This window comes from Equus asinus, chromosome 6, assembly GCF_041296235.1.
Source record: "Equus asinus isolate D_3611 breed Donkey chromosome 6, EquAss-T2T_v2, whole genome shotgun sequence".
Taxonomy (NCBI): Eukaryota; Metazoa; Chordata; class Mammalia; order Perissodactyla; family Equidae; genus Equus; species Equus asinus.
This window is the reverse complement of record NC_091795.1, coordinates 84,975,504-84,995,152: the sequence shown is the minus strand read 5'-3', so window position 1 is coordinate 84,995,152 and position 19,649 is coordinate 84,975,504. Positions and strand designations below refer to the sequence as shown.

Below are 19,649 nucleotides of genomic sequence, written 5' to 3'. Positions count from 1 at the left end.
AGTTCTGCCTACACCTATCTCCTCTCCTGTGTCTCTCTAGCTTTAGGGGTAGTAACTGCTCCCTGCAGTCGTTATCCCTGGGTTACCTCAGCGTTTCCTCTCCTTTTTACTATATTAAATCTCCTATATTAAATTTACTCTGTTGAAGTACATAATGTAGTTTTTGTTTTCTTGACTGGACTCTAACTAATACAAGTGGTATTTGTGAATTTGAGAATTGAGGTCTTCAGGACATTAACTCCTCAATGTTAAGAACTGGATACATTTTTTAGAAGAGGAGGTGAATCAAATCTGGTGTCTTTTCACATGGCACTTTTCTGTCGATGCTCAGGTATGTAGTCTTGGAGTGAAAGAGATATGAAGTTCTTAGAAAAAAGGCAGGAAGTAATGATAAGTCCCTTGTATTCCCCATCAGAAAAGATTGAATTCTGCTGCCTGGAACAGATGACCAGACTAATAGTAACTTAAAAACACAAGAGTTTATATTATACACTAAGAGGTCTGGACACAGGCAATCCAGGGCCTAAAATCCAGCCCAGGTAGCATCAAGAAATTAGGCTCCTTCTGTCTTCCTGTCTTGCCATCCTCAGCATGTGGCTTCCATCTTCCTGTTCCAAGTCCTGGTACATTTCCTCATTCCAGGCAGGAAGAAGATGGGAGAAGTGCTGGTATCAACATGTTTCTCCTCAGATTTCTCTGGTCAGAAGTGTATCTCAAGGCCTCACCTGAAGCTACAACAGAAGAGGGAAATGGAATTTTTAGCTTTCTTTTAGCTCTATACACAGAGGCTGGCAAGAGAGAGGAGCAATTATGCTACTCATTATGCAGATACATAGGCCCATCATATTACATAGTGCCCCATGGTAAACTGCTGTATTTAAGCCCAAATATGTAGCATTTGTATTACTAGTATGGGAGACTGATTATATATTGTCGATTTAGGTAGAGTGTTAAGTTCTTCATTATTTGTTTTGTATATTTGTAAAGAGGGGAAATTTTGTTCAAAGGGGCAGAGAACAAAGCAAGCTCATTCTAGCATCCTTAGCCACCCATTCGGTAGCATTTGAACTTTCCTGATGATCATTTACCACGCAACAGTGACTCTCTTCTGTACTTTCACCATTTGCTACAAGGTCACCCTTGAAGAGCTGCAAGGCAAACCCGCTGAAGTCTTTAGCACAATGCTTTACCCTCTTTCTTAATTAGCTGCTGGGAAGGAGTGGAATTATTTTGCCATTCCAGTGTCCCCATTTAACTCATTGGGACTTGGCTCTGCCGGTGGAGAAGGGACCGGGAACAGCTCTTGATGGCACAGCCTAATGAGGCTCTCAGTAACACACTGACGCGATTAGACCTGCTAGCATCTCAAATATGTAAGGAGGCAACCTGCACAATACTGTGAAAACCTGGAGCAAGAAAAAGATTTAGTGATTGTGTTTTATTTAACTAAGATGAAAGCAGCAATCTTCCCATCAGGCACTATTTATGATTAATTAAGATCGATTTTGCAAAGCAATCTAGGTTTTTGTGCTCAAACGGAGGCATGCTAACAAGAGAGGACAATCATGAAACTCCACAATCTGAACAGTAATAAGCCTGGCTTCAGCCCCACCGTCTAAATTCATCTCAGTGACATTCAAGGTTTGGCAGCCACCTCTAAGCCTCATCACAGATGCTAATAACAAATCAACTGAAATGGATGATGCCAAACCTGCAATGATTTGTATCTTTTTAAAAGCTCTGTGCCAGTTTTCTAGAGATTTGCTAAGAATGGATGAAATGTATATGGCATACATGTGGGCTCTGATGGGAGGGCAACAGAAGCAAAGTTAACACCTTTCAAGGTGGGCTTCCAAAAACAGATAGTGGAGGGAGACAGGAAGATGGAAGCAATTGCCTGGATGGAATGAGAATTCAGAGGGCCACAATGTTGAAGTGTACTTAGACATCGATTAGCATTTATGAACATCTAATATCATTCCTCAAAGTGACAGTTCTGATCACATTCACAACCCTGCTCTCAATTCCCAAATTCGAGCAAAGAAATATATTTCAAAGCCACAGGACTAATCTAGAAAACAACAAAAACAATGGCAATAGCAACACATCAGTGACTTTCTGGGTAAAATATACATCCCATAGGCCTTTTCGTTTTTTCAAGTCGTTTCTATAGATTTGGACCTATAAACTGATCACTTATTTAATAACGTGTGTTAATTACTTTGAAGCGGACAAAAGAAGGAATTTCTTTCACCAATTTCCTATGAAGTACAGAAAAGATTTCATTCTTCCATTTATTTTACATTTATTTATTGAATGCCAGCCATGTGCCAGGTGGCGTAATAGGTTTTGGGGATACATGACAGACCAATATAAACTCGTATTCTGACTCCACAAAACATGCCAATTATGTGGGATTTAAATGAGGAAGCAGGCAATTAAAGCACAATGTGACATGTGCTGTGAGAGGAGAAGTACAGGGCTCTAAGGGAGAGAGAGCAAGACCCCTAACAGACCTGAATGGTGGTGGGCCCGGGGCAGTACAGAAAATTTCCTAGAGAAATGGATGTCTTAGCAGTGATATGAAGGGTGAATAGATTTTGGCTGGGAACACAGGTAAGTGTGGGATGGGGAAAAGGTACTCCGGAAAGATAAAACATCCTGTGAAAAGGATTGGAGGCTAGAGAGAGAAAGGCATATTCAGAAAAAAAAAATTCTTCTCTGTGGCTGGAGGCTAGTGTGCATGATGCAGGTGAGGAGGAAAGCAAGACATGAGCCTGAAGGCCCCACATCACAAAGCTTCTTTTATATCATATTAAGAGTTTGGACTTTTCCTAAAGTATTTTTAAGCAGATGTGTGCCTTAATCAGATTTGTGATTTGGAATGAAGGAAGAACATTCTACAGTGGGTAAAACTGAGGACTGGGAAAGTCGTTAAGAGGTTGTTACAGGGATAAACAGGATAAAAGGTTTGTTATGGGAAGCACAGTATAGACAGGTGGAATGGTGAGATGTGAAAATATTAAGAGACTATTTAGGAAGTAAAGTCCGTAGGCACTGTGACTAATTCTGTGAGGGCCACTCTGGATAATCCTGAGTCCATGATGGATGACGGTGGTGTTCTCTGGAACAGGAAATCCAAGATGAGGAATTTGGGGCCTAGGGAAACAGGGCTTTCATTCTGTTTTAGAGGTGTTAAGTTTTAAGTGTCTGCGAGCCATTCAAGTAAAGGTGTCCAACAGACAGTATGTAATTAGTCCTGGAACTCATAAAAGATGTTAAGAGCTGGAAATGCTTATTTGTCGGTGAGGAGCCTTTAGACGGTCCTTTTGGCCATGGAAGTGAGTGAGCTCCTTCAAGAAGAATGCATAGCATTAGAAGAGAACCTAAGCGGAAACTTAGAGAAATAATAACATTTAAGAGTTGTCAAAGAAAGAGCCCCTAAAGGAGACTTGGTATCAGGAAAGTCATTAATGGTAGAAGTAAGTTTTCAGAGGGAGAATATAAATGACTTGTTAAAGATGTTTGACTATGAAAGGGAAATGAAAAGTTAGCTGATATTTGAGGTGAATGAGGAGACTGAAGAGTAATTTCTTTTTAAGATGGGAGAGATGAGCTTAACACGTGTACACAGATATGGAGGTTATGATAATCCAACCTGGGGATAAAGTTTACCTTTGAACAGCTCATGAAAAGAGGATTTGCTCAGCAAAGGAAGGATGTTAACACGTTTGTGGAGAGGCATATTTAACCTACTAAAGAGAACAAAGCGTTTCTCTGCACTCTAACAGTAGCTATTTGCATATGCACGGTGTGATTAAAGATTGCTCTCACCTTCTCCCTGGAGCCAGAGTTGTCTTTGGCAATACGTTGTTAGTAAAGAGTTTGAATATCAAAGTTTGTTTGTTCATGTGTTGTTTTCTTCATTCTGCAGATTTCCAGGCTCTGTTCTAGGTGTTAAGGATTCAAAGAAGAAGGTAATGTCTTATTCTTCCCTCAAGGAGTTAAGTGTCTGGGGAAGAGAGAATTTTACAATACAGTGAATCAGTGGTGGGAGGGAGGCATGGGTGGGTGTTATGGGCACTTGAAGGAGGCACCCAACACAGCTTGCAGCCGGAGTCAGAAGCAGAATATCTGCCAGAGTCTTCACTGAAGTCTGGGGGGTTGAGTAAGAGTTTGCTAAGTTACATTTCTTTCAGTACATTACATTATTCAGAATTTTTACCAGTTCAACTAAAATGTCCCCCTCCATTTCTTTATATCAGAAGTCAACAAACGTGTACTGTAACAGGGCAAATAGTAAATATTTTAGGTTTATGGGCCATCCAGTGTCTGTTGCAACTACTCAACTCTGACTTGTACCCCAGAAGCAGCCACAGGCAATGCAGAACTAGATGGGCATGGCTGAGGGCAATGATGAATCTCACCTGAGCCCTGTGATCCTGGAAAACAGAAGAGTTAAGAACTCCCCCGACCCTGTTGTCTCCTAGGAAATGGCTTACTGCAAGGAACCACCTTCTCCAGCTGACTTAGATAGGACTAACCCATGGCCCCCTTGTTTACCCATGATAAGGCCAGACACAAACCATCCAGATTCCCATTTTTTGCCTTGTATATAATAGTTGAACTGTTTTGTCTCCATTGATAAATGGAAAAAAAATGCTTTTCCATCAAACTTTGGCTAAGATTCTCACCTTCCCCAGGTCTCTGAACTTTGGCCTACCTTCAGCCTGAGGCAGCATATAGCCCCTCCTTAAGGCTGCTCCCAGAAAATAGGCTGACCTCAACATGAGAAACATTCTGCTATTCTATCTACAGTCTAACCACACCACCCTTTACCCCACTTCCTCAAACTCAGCTCTTTCTAAACTTGTTCATTTCTTTCTAGGAAAGAAAATCCCTTTGTGCCTAACCTTTGAGATGTTTGCTGATCTTATGGTCCGAGCCTTCTTTCTACTGCAAAAGTTCCCCTCTCCCTATAGCAATAGTCCCCTCTCCTCTGCCCTGCAATAATCCTGTCGATTATAATCTTTCCTTACTAAATCTACGTTTGTTAATAAAAATCACTATGTTGACACAATGTTCCAATAAACCACACTAAAATTTGAATTTTATGTAATTTTCAAGTGGCATGAAATTTTATTTCTGATTTTTCCCCCAAGCTTTTAAAAATGTAAAATCATTCTTAGCTCACAGACTGTACAGAAAAAGGGGAGCAGGCCAGATTTGACCCAAGGGATAGAGTTTGCCAATCCCTGCTTTATATTAAAGAGGCTTCAGGTTTAACAGAACTCAATTAGTTGGCCTTTAAGAGAATTACCTGTCAATTCAATTCAATAAGCATTTATTAAGTGCCTACCCTATGCTCAGCATTATTCTAGGCCTTGGAGATAAAGTCATGAACAAGTCAAATATTGCCCTACTTTCAAGGAATTTAAAAATAATGGCATTAGTATTTAACTTGACTATGCTCTGCTAGCCAGCCCTGGTGGGCTAGTGGTAAGGATTCGGCATTCTCACTGCCATGGCCTGGGTTCATTGCCCAGTCAGGGAACCATACTACCCCTCTGTCAGTTGTTATACTATGTGGCAGCTGCATGTTGCTGTGATGCTGATGGCTATGCCACCAGTATTTCAAATACTAGCAGGGTGACTCATGGTGGACAAGTTTCAGTGGAGCTTCCAGACTAAGACACACTAGGAAGAAGGACCTGACCAACCATGTCTGATGAAAACCCTCTGAAAAGCAGGAGCAGAGCATCGTCTCATATAACACCGGAAAGTAAGAAGATTGGTGCCAAAAGACCCAGCAGGGTTCTGCTCTGCTGTACACAGGGTCGCTAGGAGTCAGAATCTACTTGAAGACACGAGCAACAATACTCTGCTGCTCTTGTATGACATGATGCTATTTCATAGGGGTATGCTGTAGATGTTTTATAACTATACTATGCACACAGGCCATTGGTTGCCTTGATAAACTTACCCCACGTTTTCAATCCATTTAAGTGCTTCTCCTTGCAATGTAATAGAGAACCGTGATGCCTATGCAATAATTTCAACAATACTATGATCAATCAAATAAATGTTGAATTCCTTCTTGAAAATTGTCTTCAGACTCTGTAACGCATTCTTTAAGTTTCTTCTGTAGTGACAATTTTTTACATGTTAATGGTGAATTTCAGTATTAGAAACTGCCAAAGATTATTTGAAGCCAAATGAGGTAAATAAGTCAGATGAATAAGGGTGAATAAAGAGAACAAGAGATGTTTTCTCTTCTTGAAACTCAAAATCTCTGATTTCAAGGCAATTCAGTTGAAATTTTGTATTATTTTTCTTAAACTGGTTTGTTATGGACTGAAGGTCTATCCCTCAAAAACTCCTGTGTTGAAATGTTTAGCCCCCAGAGTGATAATATTTGGAGATAGGGCCTTCATGGAGGTAATTAAGGTTAAATGAAGTCAGAAGGGTGGGGCCCTGGTGCAATGGGATTAGTGCCCTTATAAGAAGAGACACTACAGATCTGAGTGGCTCTCCCTCCCTGCACACACACAAAGAGATTTTGCGAGAACGCGGTGAGAAGGTGGCAGGCATCAGGCCCTCACCAGGAACTGATTTAATGGTAGCTTGAACTTGGACTTCCCAGCCTCCAGAACTGTGACAAATTTCTGTTGTTTAAGCCACTCAGTTATGGCAGCCCAAGCTGATTAATACGCAGTTCTTTAGAAATTTCCTGAAAGGAGCTTTGGAAAGTTCTGAGTGACATCAGCATTGTTGGAATGATTTTCCACTCACCAAGGAGACTCTGTTGAAGAGAAAGGCACTCATTTGGATATACAATTTCTTATTAGTTTTTAAAATCACAAATCGTATTCTTTTGAGGCCACTTTGTCTGTATTTGTATGGTTGGCATCTGATTTAACCCCCACTCGATTACAAATTCTAAGCTTATAGACACCTGCAAATCTAAAGAAAAGTCAGAGGTACATCTGTGGGGCGTGCTTCTGTTGGAGTCTTTCTTGTCGTTTACTGTTTCCAGGAAGAACACTATCTGGAGTCGCTTTGGAGCATAAGTACGTATGTAGAAACATAAAATGAGGGGAGAAGGAGAATGAGACATACCCATGAATAAAACCAATCCCGAAACACGTAAGGTGCCAAATTTACCTTGAGTAGGAGGCTCAATCTGACGCGCTTCTTCCCGTGGGCTCAGAGTGTAGGTGCAGGGGCGCTGCTTGTATGGCTGACATGCCAGAATGCTTATTACTTCTCTAAATGTTAGAATCTCAAAACACGCTATTTCCATAGTTAAGAACATATGTAATAATAAAAAGTGACCTAGTGAACTAACGCTGACATTGATTAGAAAAATTGATTGAATCAGTGAATGTGTAAGACTGAGATTTACAGCTATCTGCTTGTTAGACAAATAATCACTAATTATTCTACTTATGAGAATCAGTTATCAACTCTCCCTCTCACATAAAACATTTTTGTTTCTTTTGTTGCCCAGAGCAGAATTTGATTCAGTTCTTTATTTATTTTCCTTTCATTCTTAAACACAAGTACTCACTGTGTGCCAGTGCATGCCTGGAGCTGGGAAAAGGAAGAAAAATAAGGTTAGGGCCTAGGCTTGGAAGAGTTGATGGCCTTGAGAAGGCGACAAACGTGTAAAAGGAATTACAATGCAAACTAAGTGCTATAATACAGAGTTGTCTGAAGAGCAGTGGGAACAAGTAGAGATGTGAACTCTCCTTTGAGTCTGGGTGCTATAATAGCTAATAAAAAAAGCCCAAATGTTAGTTAGAAAGGTGAGGAAATCATTGCATCCCATTTCTTCCTCCTTCCGTTCACTATCTAAAAAGTACAGAGTCTGACAAATCCAGGAGCAACTCAAATCAATTTACCAGGCAAAAAAGGAGAGGATAGCAATGAGACATTTTATGAACTCACTCTTTGAGGAGAAAGACACATTATTTTGGTGGCAGTGGGCAACTAGGTAGAAAGAGATTGCTATTAAGTGAAAAATGAGCTTCCACAGGAAGCCATGACAATGAAAGTAATAATTAAATCTTCCTCTAACTTAGGTTGCATTGTAAGTGCTTAGCTGAAAAATGTGTCTGTACCTCCAGGCCTGCAGCAATGACATCTGTTATATTTTAGGAACAGAAAGCTAATGAGGTGGAATCTGGAGTAGTGAGCTTAATTGGGCTTGTTTTGATTAAGTGTATGTGCTGGGAATATTCTAATCACTTGTCTGAATTGCAAAACAGCCAGTGTAAGGCCCCAAATTCTTGCAACCATTTGTGAATCAGTTTGGAACAGATAGGGAAATTGTGAGGAGGAAGGAGTAAACTGTAAAGCAAAAGTTCACATGAAGTGAAAGGATGTAGTGTTCCCTGCCTAATTTTTAGTGACTTTAGGCCTGAATAGCAGCCCAGTGGTACCTGCCTGCTGTTCATTGTGAGTTAAAGCACCTGCCCGAAGAAGCGCGCAATGTCAGAGCTGGAAGGACCACAGCGAGTGCATGCCATCCCACTCTCAGCACTTTCAGGGAATCTGAGGCCCAGAAAGGAAGGGGATTTTCCAAGCCCACCGTCGAGTCTGTGGCAGGGTCTCAGCAAGAAGGGAGGTCTCCTAATTCTGGGTCCAGGACTCTCCCTTCTCTCCCACTCACTGTCCAGCCTATGCAGGGAGGGCTCTCCGTGCAGGGGATTTAAACCAACAGTTCCCAGACAAACACCTGAGATCACCTATAGGTGCCTGTTGGCCCCAGTAATGACTATGGAGTTCTCCCTGTTACACTCTTTTCCCATTCTGGACTTTTTCCTCCTTAGAATGGAAATTAAATAATTCTTTGTATGAATATCTATTTAACTTTGTCTTCTTCTTTACAGTGTATGCTTCATGAGTGCGGCTCTCATCTCTAAACCCTGGAAATGGCACAGTTCTGGGCACATAGTGCAACCCCATAGGTGTTTCTCACATGAAGGATGAGTACAGGAATAAATAAATGGACATCTTGACCCAGCAATAAATGGCTGAGGGAAAAGACCCAAATCTTAAAGGGACAAATAATACTCCTACGAGGGACACTTCTATGATTTGAAGGAAAGAAAAATAGAAAAATAAAGGTCTGTCTTGATGGAGGAAAGGTGAGCTTGGAAATCAGAGAAAAGAGCTCGTGATCTTGGGCAGATGTTGAAGAGGGCTTTGGGATATTGAAGTTTAGTCTCACTCATACAATTCACTCTTTCATTCAATTCGTATCAGTTCAAACAGCATTTCCTGGACACCCATTTATTTTAGAACTTGCGTTAAACCCTAAGAGACAAGGATAAGCAGACCCAGGCCTTGCCTGCCCTCTAGGACCTCAGAGCCAATAATCAATCAACCGTCACACACATTAGTAAGTACCAGCATCTGCAGACTGTTCACTGATGCTCAGAGTTTCCAAATAAGCTTCTGTGTGCCCAAATGTGCCTCTTGTCTAAGGCAAAACATAGATGGAAAAAATGATGTGAGATGGAAAAAATAGTATGTTGAGATACTGAGACCATTAAAGGAATGAGGTCAGAGACCAGAGAGAGAGAGAGAGTGTGTGTGTGTGTGTGCATGCGACGTGTATGAGGACAGTGAGAGTGAGAGCAAGTAAACAAGAGAAATAATATTTGCAATAAACTCCCAAGGTCAGCAATGAAAGTAACTAGAATAAATACTCTTAATAAGGAGGCAGACAAGCAAAAGAAAAAAAAAAACAAATATAAAAGGGATATAGTCTCTGACTGGAGCAGCCAGGACCATGATAGAGTTTGCAGAGCTGTATTTAAAAATTACCTCCATGAGGAAGGGCTCCAGACCGACCCGCAGCCTCTTCACCACACCTGTATATTATTGATCCATCCCTCTTTCCTGCCACTTGCAGATCTATTTTGGGGTCCTCTTTGTGTGAGGCAGGAATTGGAAAGGAACGGGAGCTGAAAAAATTCACAAAACCCGGGAAAATAAGTGCAGGTTATATGACTCCAATTTCCCTTAACTGCCAGCATAAAGACCCAAACACGCAGAAGGGATATGAATAATCGAAGTAAATTTTAATTAGTTTTGATCCTTCCTTGTTCTCCTATAAATAGGGTGGGCTGTTTCTGAGGTTCTGACTATTACTTTGGCATGTATGTAATATTTACTGGTACATAGAAACACTATGCAACAATTTAGGATAGATATTAAAGAAAAATGCCTTACTCAATGTAAACCGCGGGGATAATTTAGGCTGGCAGAATGTAATTACCCAAACTGGAACACATTCCTCAAGGGAGCAAGAAAGCCTGAGAAGACGGTCTGCTATTGTACCCTGTGATGAGAGCAGCAGTTTTGGAAAATGAAAAGAAAATGAACTAGGCATGAAAGTTACACAAGAAGACCTGCCCTTTTTGGTGACCTTCGGTGAAAAGTGGAGAATTGGGGAATTGCGTGAGAGTAATTGCTGCACTGGAAGGCCCTCCAGTTCATTCTGTCTGACAATATATCCTCCCTAAGTGGATGTTCAGTCTCTACTTGAGCACCGCTGTGATGGGGAGTTGACGACCTCCCCAGAATGGTCAAAATGATCCCTTTTATGGAGTAAAGAACTTATATCCTACAATGTCTGCCACCTGGACTTTCTTTGGCCTCTTAGAGCCATACAGTACGCCTTTTCTCTCCTCTGCCAGATAACTTTCAAATATTTCAATACTATTTCCATTCATTCTCCAAATCTTCTCCCAGCTAAATGTCCTCTCAGCTTTCAATTATGCCCTAAATCCTACATTTCTAGATCCTCAGCTATTTTAATCTAGTACCTCAAAACAGGCTGTCAATATTTTTTTCCATCCTAGTGTCCAGAATTGGATTCGTTACTCTGGTGCATGAGAGGGCTAGCCCACCACCTTCATGGATCTGGACATTATACTTCTGTTAACTAAAGAAGGTTCTTTGGCAGCCACGTCATTTTGTTAACTCAAGTTGGATCAAAAAGTCTACAAGTCAACTCCTTTTCTGGGTATGATAAGGGGGATTGGCCCTGAGGTCTCCCAGACCTTTCTTCTTTTCACTCATTCTTAGATGGACCACTTGTATGTGTCACCTCTTTTTTTAATACCTGTACTTAAAGTTTCAAATGTTTCGATATTATTACCAGTATTAGTTTTTAATTTTAAAAATATAATCATGTTCATGAAAAAGAAATAATTCCAATTCTGCTATCCAAACCATGAACAATTTCTGAGCTACATGCATTGTGTTTGGTGATTTGACTAGCTAACTGGGGTGGATGAAGAGAAAGCATCTCATGTCCTGTTTTAGGTGAAATGACAGGGCAGGGTGCAGTAGGTCATATTGTCTTTTATGTTCTCCTGACCACACAGATGAAGGCTATAAATGGCAGCACTATCCTAGCCAAAAAGTAATGAAAAATTCATGCGTCTATAGGTTTTCTATTGAAAATTTTCTTGGCTTTGGTCCAAATTCTGTTAGTCTCAATGTCCCTATTCAGATAGCAAGAATATGTTGTAACAATATGATAAAGACGTTGTTGAATAATCCCTCTTGACACTATTTCCAAAAGGGTGCAGTGTCGTTACATTGATGTGCAGGAAGATGTAGGATATTGTGTGGGGATGTCTACACTGTCACTTATCAAGGAAGCAAATTTGATATTGCTTTGAGTTTCTATCTATAGTGTTTTGCTATATGTTTCTTCCTTTCTGCGCCGTTAAGTTCAAGAAAGAGATCCTCTCTCCATCAACTGCTTTTTGATCACAGCTAGAGCACAGACTTTGGAAAGGAAGCTATGTGAACCTGTTGATTTTAGTCCATACTGAAAGTTGCCTGCATGATGTGGCTGATAATTGTGCACATTAATAAAAGGCAAATGAGTGAATCTAGGAGTATAAAAATTCATATTTATAAACAATGCATGTTTTAGTAATGTATATTTGGGGATGATTTGGAAACGATCCCATAAAAGTTTCGGTAGGGTCCCCCCACACCGCACTACACTACTCCACACTACCCCATTCTATAGCACAGCACACCCTGCCATCTTACTGCATATCTCCGTGTCTTTGCTGTGTTTCTTCTTATAGGATCAGAGTCCAAAGGTAAATCCTTCTGATTATTCTCTAGGTTAAAATATGCATTTAACTTTTGTAATATTGGATGGTCTCATCAGAGTCAAGATTTTCATGAGTTTATCAAAGAATCCTTGGTCTCCTCTTCAACAGGGAGAAGAGGCTCCTTATCAGACCCAACTGTGCAACCTGTATGCCAGTACAGTATGGAGACCGCCACTACCAGGACTGAAAACACCAAGCCAGGGCATCCCCTCGGATGCTTACTCCTACTTAGAGCTTGTGAATGTACTATCCAACATCTGGCCCCAGCAAATTTTGCATCTCAGAATTTCTCCACAGCTCACATCATGATTTTGTATTCTCTTTGCATACCTTTCACTTATTTTCGGGGTGTGGAAGTAATATTTCATTACAGTATCTGTGATCCACACAATGTGAGGAATAAGGAAAATTATTGTCTCCAACTAGAAAATTAGATAATGTAACTAGATTTCTTTGTATTTTTCATTAGCAATTGCTACTCGTGTGTCATTCTGAGGGAAATCAACAAATTTAATTTCGTTGCTTTTGGTTTCCTTTGCACTTGTTAAAGAAGAAAGAGGCTAGTGAGATTTCCATCCTGGGCCTCTCTGCCCTTGGACAGCATGGGAGACAGAGGCCATGCCCTAAGTTTTCCCTAACACAGGAGCTCAGAAGTTGCTCCTGGCTGCTCAGGCAGGTCTTAAGGACAGCTGTCATCTGTGCCACAACACCAGGCAGGCAATGAGGACACAGCGTTCACCTCAAGGCAGCTGAGGAAGACTCTGTGACACTGACGTGGTTGCTGGCTCCACATCCCACACCTGGAATGTAAACATGCAGACCAACACCTGTGCGTTGCTGTAAACTGGGCCCTGTGTTGAGGAACAGCGTAGACCCAGGCTCAGTTCCTTGGAGATAAGCTTGGTTAGCTTCTCTGCATTTTTCTTGGCCAAGCCTAGCCGTGATGAAGAACCTGAGCCACAACAAGCAGACATTCTCTCTCTTTTTTTTCTTTTGAGGAAGATTAGTCCTGAGCTAACATCCACAGCCAATCCTCCTCTTTTTTTGCTGAGGAAGACTGGCCCTGAGCTAACATCCATGCCCATCTTTCTCTATTTTATATGTGGGACGCCTGCCACAGCATGGCTTGATAAGCGGTGTGTAGGTCTGCACCTGGGATCTGAACCAGCACACCCCCGGCCACCGAAGCAGAGCATGCAAACTTAACTGCTGCACCATGGGCTGGCCCCAGACATTCTCATTTTTATTTTAACCCTTGTGCTTGTTACATGGCCCTAGCTGTCCCAGCCCTGCCTCCCTCCACACTCCCTGCCTCAGAAACAACATTTCTGCATGGAACTGCATCCCTTTGTTTTGCTTTCCCCAACTGTGCTGGAATTGTTTAACCCTTCGTGACAGTCTTAGAGGAAAATGGCTATATGATGCATCTTTTATTTCCTAAGTTATAACTATAGATAAAAATCTAATAGATAACTTTATTTATATAATTATAGATAATTATAACCAAAAAAAGAGAGAAAATGAAACTGATTTTATTTTTCAATTTTATTTTCTACTTAAATAACTTTTGTGACTGTATACTGTGGCATTTAAAAACAAACCAAAGGGGTTTGCCTGGTGGCACAGTGGTTAAGTTCCCACACTCTGCTTTGGCAGCCTAGGGTTCACAGGTTTGTATCCCAGGAATGGACCAAGCACAACTCATCAAGCCATGCTGTGGCAGGATCCCACATAAAAGAGAGTAAGATTGGCACAGAAGTTTGCTCAGTGACAATCTTCCTCAAGCCAAAAGAGGAAGATTGGCAACAGACGGTAGCTCAGGGCCAATCTTCCTCACCAAGAAAAACCCAAAATATTTATTTGTTAACCTACTATATATAGATGTGTGTATGTATGTATCTATGTACATATATATATATACACACACACATATAAACACACGTGTACATATATATGTGATATATAGTACACACTTAAATATATACATTCATACACACATATGTGTCTGTGTGTATATCTATTTGTTAAATATGTAGGTTATATATCTATATACATAGCTATCTGTTTGTTAAATGGACCAATTATCTCTTGGCAGAAAACATTGCAGGGTCATGGAAAGATGAGAAAAATTATTATTGCCACGTAGTATATGTAATGTAGGAAATAGTTGGAAATGTTCTAACTTGGAAGTATTAAGATAATTCCAATAAAGCAATGTTTTGAAGTCACAATAATTTCCTTTCTTCTCGCTTTGGTCATTGAGGTGAATTAAGGATATTTGCCATGTAGTGATTTTAACATTTCCTGTGATTTCTGACTCAGCTTCTTTCATCATAGCTTCGCTGCTGGCTTAGGACTGACCCCTGAACACAAAGCTCTCAAAATCTAAGCTTAACTTGTTCCTAAAAGTTTCTGCTTTGCTTCAGTATCTTGTCTCTAGGAAAACTTAATGCTCATCACAGTACCTGGCACACATCAAGCTTTCGACAAATGTTTGCTGACTGAATAACTGCTGATTATTCTGACCCCAGTTCATGTCTCCTGGCCATTTTCTGGTCATAGTCACTGCCACAATGTTAATTAATTCTTTGCGTTAAAACTGTTTTTATCCTATAAAGTATTTAGAAGATACAGTTGTTTGAGCAAATTTCTAGGAAATTCATTGTGTTTAAAGTCAACCAGTTCTATTAAGGATATAAATGCTTCTTTCTTTCGTCCTTGTTTTCTGGCCAGGGATCTCAGGCTTCACCATCTGAGGAGTAACTTTGTCCCTTTTCTTAAATAATTCCAATTTTTCTTTTTTTTTCTGCAGTATAAATGGATTTCAAAATCATAGTTAAACTTCAACACAAGTTAAAAATATAATTCTGTATCCAAAAATGCTTTCTCAGTATATAGAATCTTGTCTACAATTTAGGAAATAATATTGTTATAAAACTGGCACACAGAATTAGTTAGTGTTTGCCCTGTGTGCCCATTGACCTCTGCCAGAGGTCGCACCCTGGGAAATCCCAGAGAAGGAAGAAGCAGCTTTCTACAGGCTCAGACCTGGGGCCCGTGATTAATGTTTAGCAGTGAATATAATTGTTTTATCAGAATAAAAAGAAGCAACAGGACGTATGTCAAATGGAGTGTAGTTTAATGACTGAAAAAAATTGGAAATGTCACTTTGCCTAGACACGGTCCTGTTCATCTTTTTGCCGGGAGTTTCAGGACCACCCATTCCGTGGTTTCCCAGCCCTCCTCTGTGCCCGTGCTGTTTCTCCTCCAAAGCCTGTGGCACTTACAGTCTGTACCATAGAGTCCAGCCCTCCGTTCTTGGATGCAACGTATCGTGATGTACCACCCTTTCAGGTGCTGTCCCTTCCCTCCTGTTGACAGTGAGCTCATTGAAGACAGGGCTGAGTCTTGTTTTGTTTTTTTACTTTTCTAAAGCTGGCCAAGAGCTTTATGTGTGACTAAGCACAACCTAAATATTCAGCACATATTTTCTAACTGGCTTTTCCAGAATGTATATCAGGAGATGTGGGAAGATGGGAGACGTTGGAAAGAGAATTCCAGGGCAGGGTTTAGAAGCCGTGAGCAGATTTGTTGTTTGTTTTCAGATGAGGATATTGGTGATGATTTATAAGCATGTGTGTGTTTGTCATTGTGTTCTTAGGAATGTGTCATCTGGCAGGAAGCTTGAGGATGTGACCATTAAACAGTATCTCAGATTTTCAACAGGTGAAACGTGCAAGGATTCCATCGTTTCCGTCTCTCACTCACATATTGGGCCAATGGGTCTAAGAGCAAGGTTGGGAGGAGAGCCTGCAGACGGTGGAGGCTTGAAGAGCCAATTTCTGCTTAGATCTACAAGACCCTGGGCATGGTCTCTTTTCGCCGGCTTTCTTCCCTTAGAGGGGGCAGAGTGTGGGTGATGTTGATGGCATACACAGTGCTTGCCCTCATGTTGCTCATAGTGCTCTTGGAGAGTCGATACTCAGGCTCAAATTATTCAGAGACTGACACAAGACATCCTGGAAATAGGGTAAAAAATTGTGTCTCTGCTTCTAGCATTTAAGCCTATTCGTGAAACGTGACGCTCCCCAAGGTGTGCAGTGTCCTACACAGGGCCTGGCCTTGGTGTAGCAGAGCAACAGCAATGAGCAGATGGCTCCTTTGATCTGAATATAAAGGAGTCCCTCTATTGATTGCGAGACCACTAGTTTTGCCTTCTTGCATCATCAACACAAAATACAGGCTATATGTCTGGTGGTAAAATGAGATGGTCTCTCTGCACAATATCATGTTAACACATTAGTTGACACGCTGAGGTTAAATTTATAGGGAAGAAGAGACTGAAGCTTTATGGTATATGTTGTAGATTAGTTTATATAAGGGATGGAGCAAATGTATCAAAAAAGTGTGAATTGATATGTCTAAGGTAACTTGGATCAGAACTCCTATTTTTTTCTCTGTGTCTTCAATCAATGCTATGTCTGACAACACTGGAGGCAGACTAATTACATTTTCATTTGGCCCAAAGTTAGGAGAGTCAATTTAATAAGCTGTTTGACAGATAGGGTTCAAATAATCTTACCAAACTGGAATAATATGTTTGATAATCTTACCAAACATACAAAAATCATAAGCATTTATTTAACATCTAACATCTGCTAGACACAGAAAAAAGTGCTGTAAATGCACTGTCTCAAAAAAAGCTATGTACTATGTGAAAAAAAGCTCTGAAGGAACTTTGGCTTTCTGGTCCAGCATGTGAGCAACTTGGAAGTTTCTACTCCATCCTAACAAGTAAAAAACAGAACAAACTGAAAAATCAACAGCTCTTCTTAGATACGTAAGAGAAGTGAGGTCACAGGGCAAACTGTTGACCCCCAAATTGGAGAAACTGACAGGAAAATACAAAGAATCACAACTTGCTGGAGCAGAAACCCACGAGCTGAAACCTCCATGTGGATCAGTGCTGGGACATGGAAATCTGACCTGTAATGGACAAACTGTTAGAGGGGCCATGTGGACAACTCTGAGTTAAAAACTCCAGAGTGGGGACTTCCATACTTTTGCGAGTTTTACCTCTAGATACTCTATTAGGTTCTCACAATGAATATTGGAGAAAAATCCTCCATTTTGAAATACACCAGAGCATTCTGTGTTTCTTAACAAAGTCTGCCCTCGGGAAGAAGTAATTAAGCAGGGCCTCACCTGCTGGTGTTTTATCAGAGCCTAAATGACCTAAGGGGTAGGAAATAACCAACTCCAGCCAGGTCAGCCTTCCACATGGAGGAAGGGAAGTATCCAACTCCAGTTCATGCTAGCCATCCTGTGCTATCTAAGAGGGGAGAAAAAAACTGAGAAAAACTCATGAAGTTCACAGTCCAGAGGCACAGGCTCACTAAAAGACAGAGACCTAATCATAGGACTAAATAAGGCTTCCCCTCCCTGCACGCCTTACCACCACATCACTACAGGCTTATTTACACCAATTATTTTACCTAATGCATTATGTGCAGCTATCAAGAAAAAATTACAAGACGTACTAAAAAGCAAAAAACACTGATGAGACAGAGCAGGCATCAGAACCACACTCAGATACAGCAGGGATTTTGGAATTATCAGACAGGGAATTTAAAACAACTGTAATTAAAATGCTAACGACTCTAAGGGATAAAGCAGACAGCATGCAAGAAGAGATGGTCAATATAAGCAGAGAAATGGAAATTCTAAGAAAGAACCAAAAAGAAATGCTAGAAATAAAAAATGCTGTAACAGAAATGAAGAATGCCTGTGAGGGGCCTGTTAGTAGACTGGACACAGCTGAGGAAAGAATCTCGGAGCTTGAGGATATCTCAATAGAAACCTCCAAAACTGTAAAGCAAATTTTTAAAAAAAGACTGAAAAAAAAGAAAAACAGAACAGAATATCTAAGGAGAGAGAGACAACTACAAAAGATGTAACATACATGTAATGGGGATACTAGAAGGATAAGAAAGAGAAAAAGGAAGAGAAGAAATTTTTGAAACAATAATGACTGAGAATTTCCTCAAATTAATGTCAGACACCAAGCCACAGATTCAGGAAGCACAGAGAGCACTAAGCAGGACAAGTATTAAAAAGAAACTATACCTAGACATATTTCAAATTACAGAAAATCAAAGATAAAGAAAAAATACTGAGAGAAGGCAGAGGGAATAAACACCTTACCTATAGAAGAACAAAGGTAAGAATTACATCCAAATTCTCCTCAAAAACCATGGCAACAGGAAGGGTGTGGAGTGAACTATTTAAAGTGTAAAGAGTAAAAAATCACCAACCTAGAATTCCATACCCTGTATAATTATCCTTCAAAAGTGAAGGAGAAATAAAGACTTTTTCAGACAAACGAAAATTGAGGAAATTTATTGCCAGTAGAACTGCCTTGCAAGAAATGTTAAAAGAAGTTCTTCAGAAGAGAAGGAAAATTATATAGGGCAGAAACTCAGATCTATGTAAAGAAAGGAAGAGCATTGAAGAAAGTAAGTGAAGGTAAAATAAAAACTTTCATTTTCTTGTTCTTAATTCATTTAACAGATAACAATTTGTTCAAAGTAGTCATAACAGCAATGCATTTGATTATGTATGCTTATATATAAGTGAAATGAATGACAGCAATGGTATAAGAGACAGGAGGGAGAAATTAGGATTTTTTTGTTATTATAAGATATACTAGTGTGAAGCAGTATAGTATAATTTGAAGTCGGCCTTGGGTTAGTTGTAAATATATATTATGAATTCTATGGCAACTAGTAAAAAAAGTAAAAAAAAAGTATAACTAATATGCCAAGAAAGGAGAGAAAATGGAACCATATAAAACACTCAATTAAAAGCATAGAAAACAGAAAAATAGTGGCTGATTAAAGTAGGAAGAAAGAACAAGGCAACAAATAGAAAAACAGTAGCAGATAATGTAGATATTAATCCAACTATATAATAATCACTTTGAACACCAATGGTCTAAATGCACCATCTAAAAGAGAGATCATCAGTGGATCAAAAAACCAGATCCAACTGTACATTGTGTACAAGAAACCCACTTTAAATATAAAAGTAACTGTCAGAGTGTTTTCCAAAGTGGCTGCACCATTTTTCACTCTTGCTAGCAATGTAAGAGAGTTCCGGTTGGTTCATATCTTCACCAATTGTAAGTCTTAATTTTTGCCATTCTAGGTAGTGTATGGTATATTTCATTGTGTTTTTAATTTGCATACTTTGATTACCAGTAATGCTGAACATCTTTTCACGTGCTTCTTGGCCATTCTTATATCGTCTTTGACGTAGAGTCTATAAAAATATTTTGCACATTTTATAGGGTCAACTCTATTATTGAGAATTTTTAAAATATTTTCTGTGCAAAAGCCTTTGTCAAATATATATTTTGCAAATAAAAATAAAGCTATGAAGTAGGCATTATAATTATGCATAGATAAGGAAACTGATATTCAGAAAAGTGATGTAACT

The 19,649-nt window shown here is 40.0% G+C and overlaps 1 protein-coding gene across 7 annotated transcripts in view; it reads left to right on the top strand.

Annotated features, from left to right (window-relative positions):
* The window catches only part of TDRD15 (tudor domain containing 15), a 455,155-nt gene extending 444,136 nt beyond the window's left edge, over positions 1 to 11,019 (top strand). For 4 of the 7 annotated variants that reach the window (XR_011504164.1, XR_011504162.1, XR_011504156.1 and 1 more), the window contains 2 exons: positions 3,935 to 3,977; positions 4,889 to 6,059. The gene's annotated coding sequence lies outside the window, so the exon portion shown is untranslated. Of the gene's footprint in view, positions 1 to 3,934; positions 3,978 to 4,888; positions 6,101 to 8,894 lie in introns of those variants that run through there. The other 3 variants (XR_011504157.1, XR_011504167.1, XR_011504166.1) reach the window with 2 other exon arrangements.
* Positions 11,020 to 19,649: the final 8,630 nt, after the last annotated feature.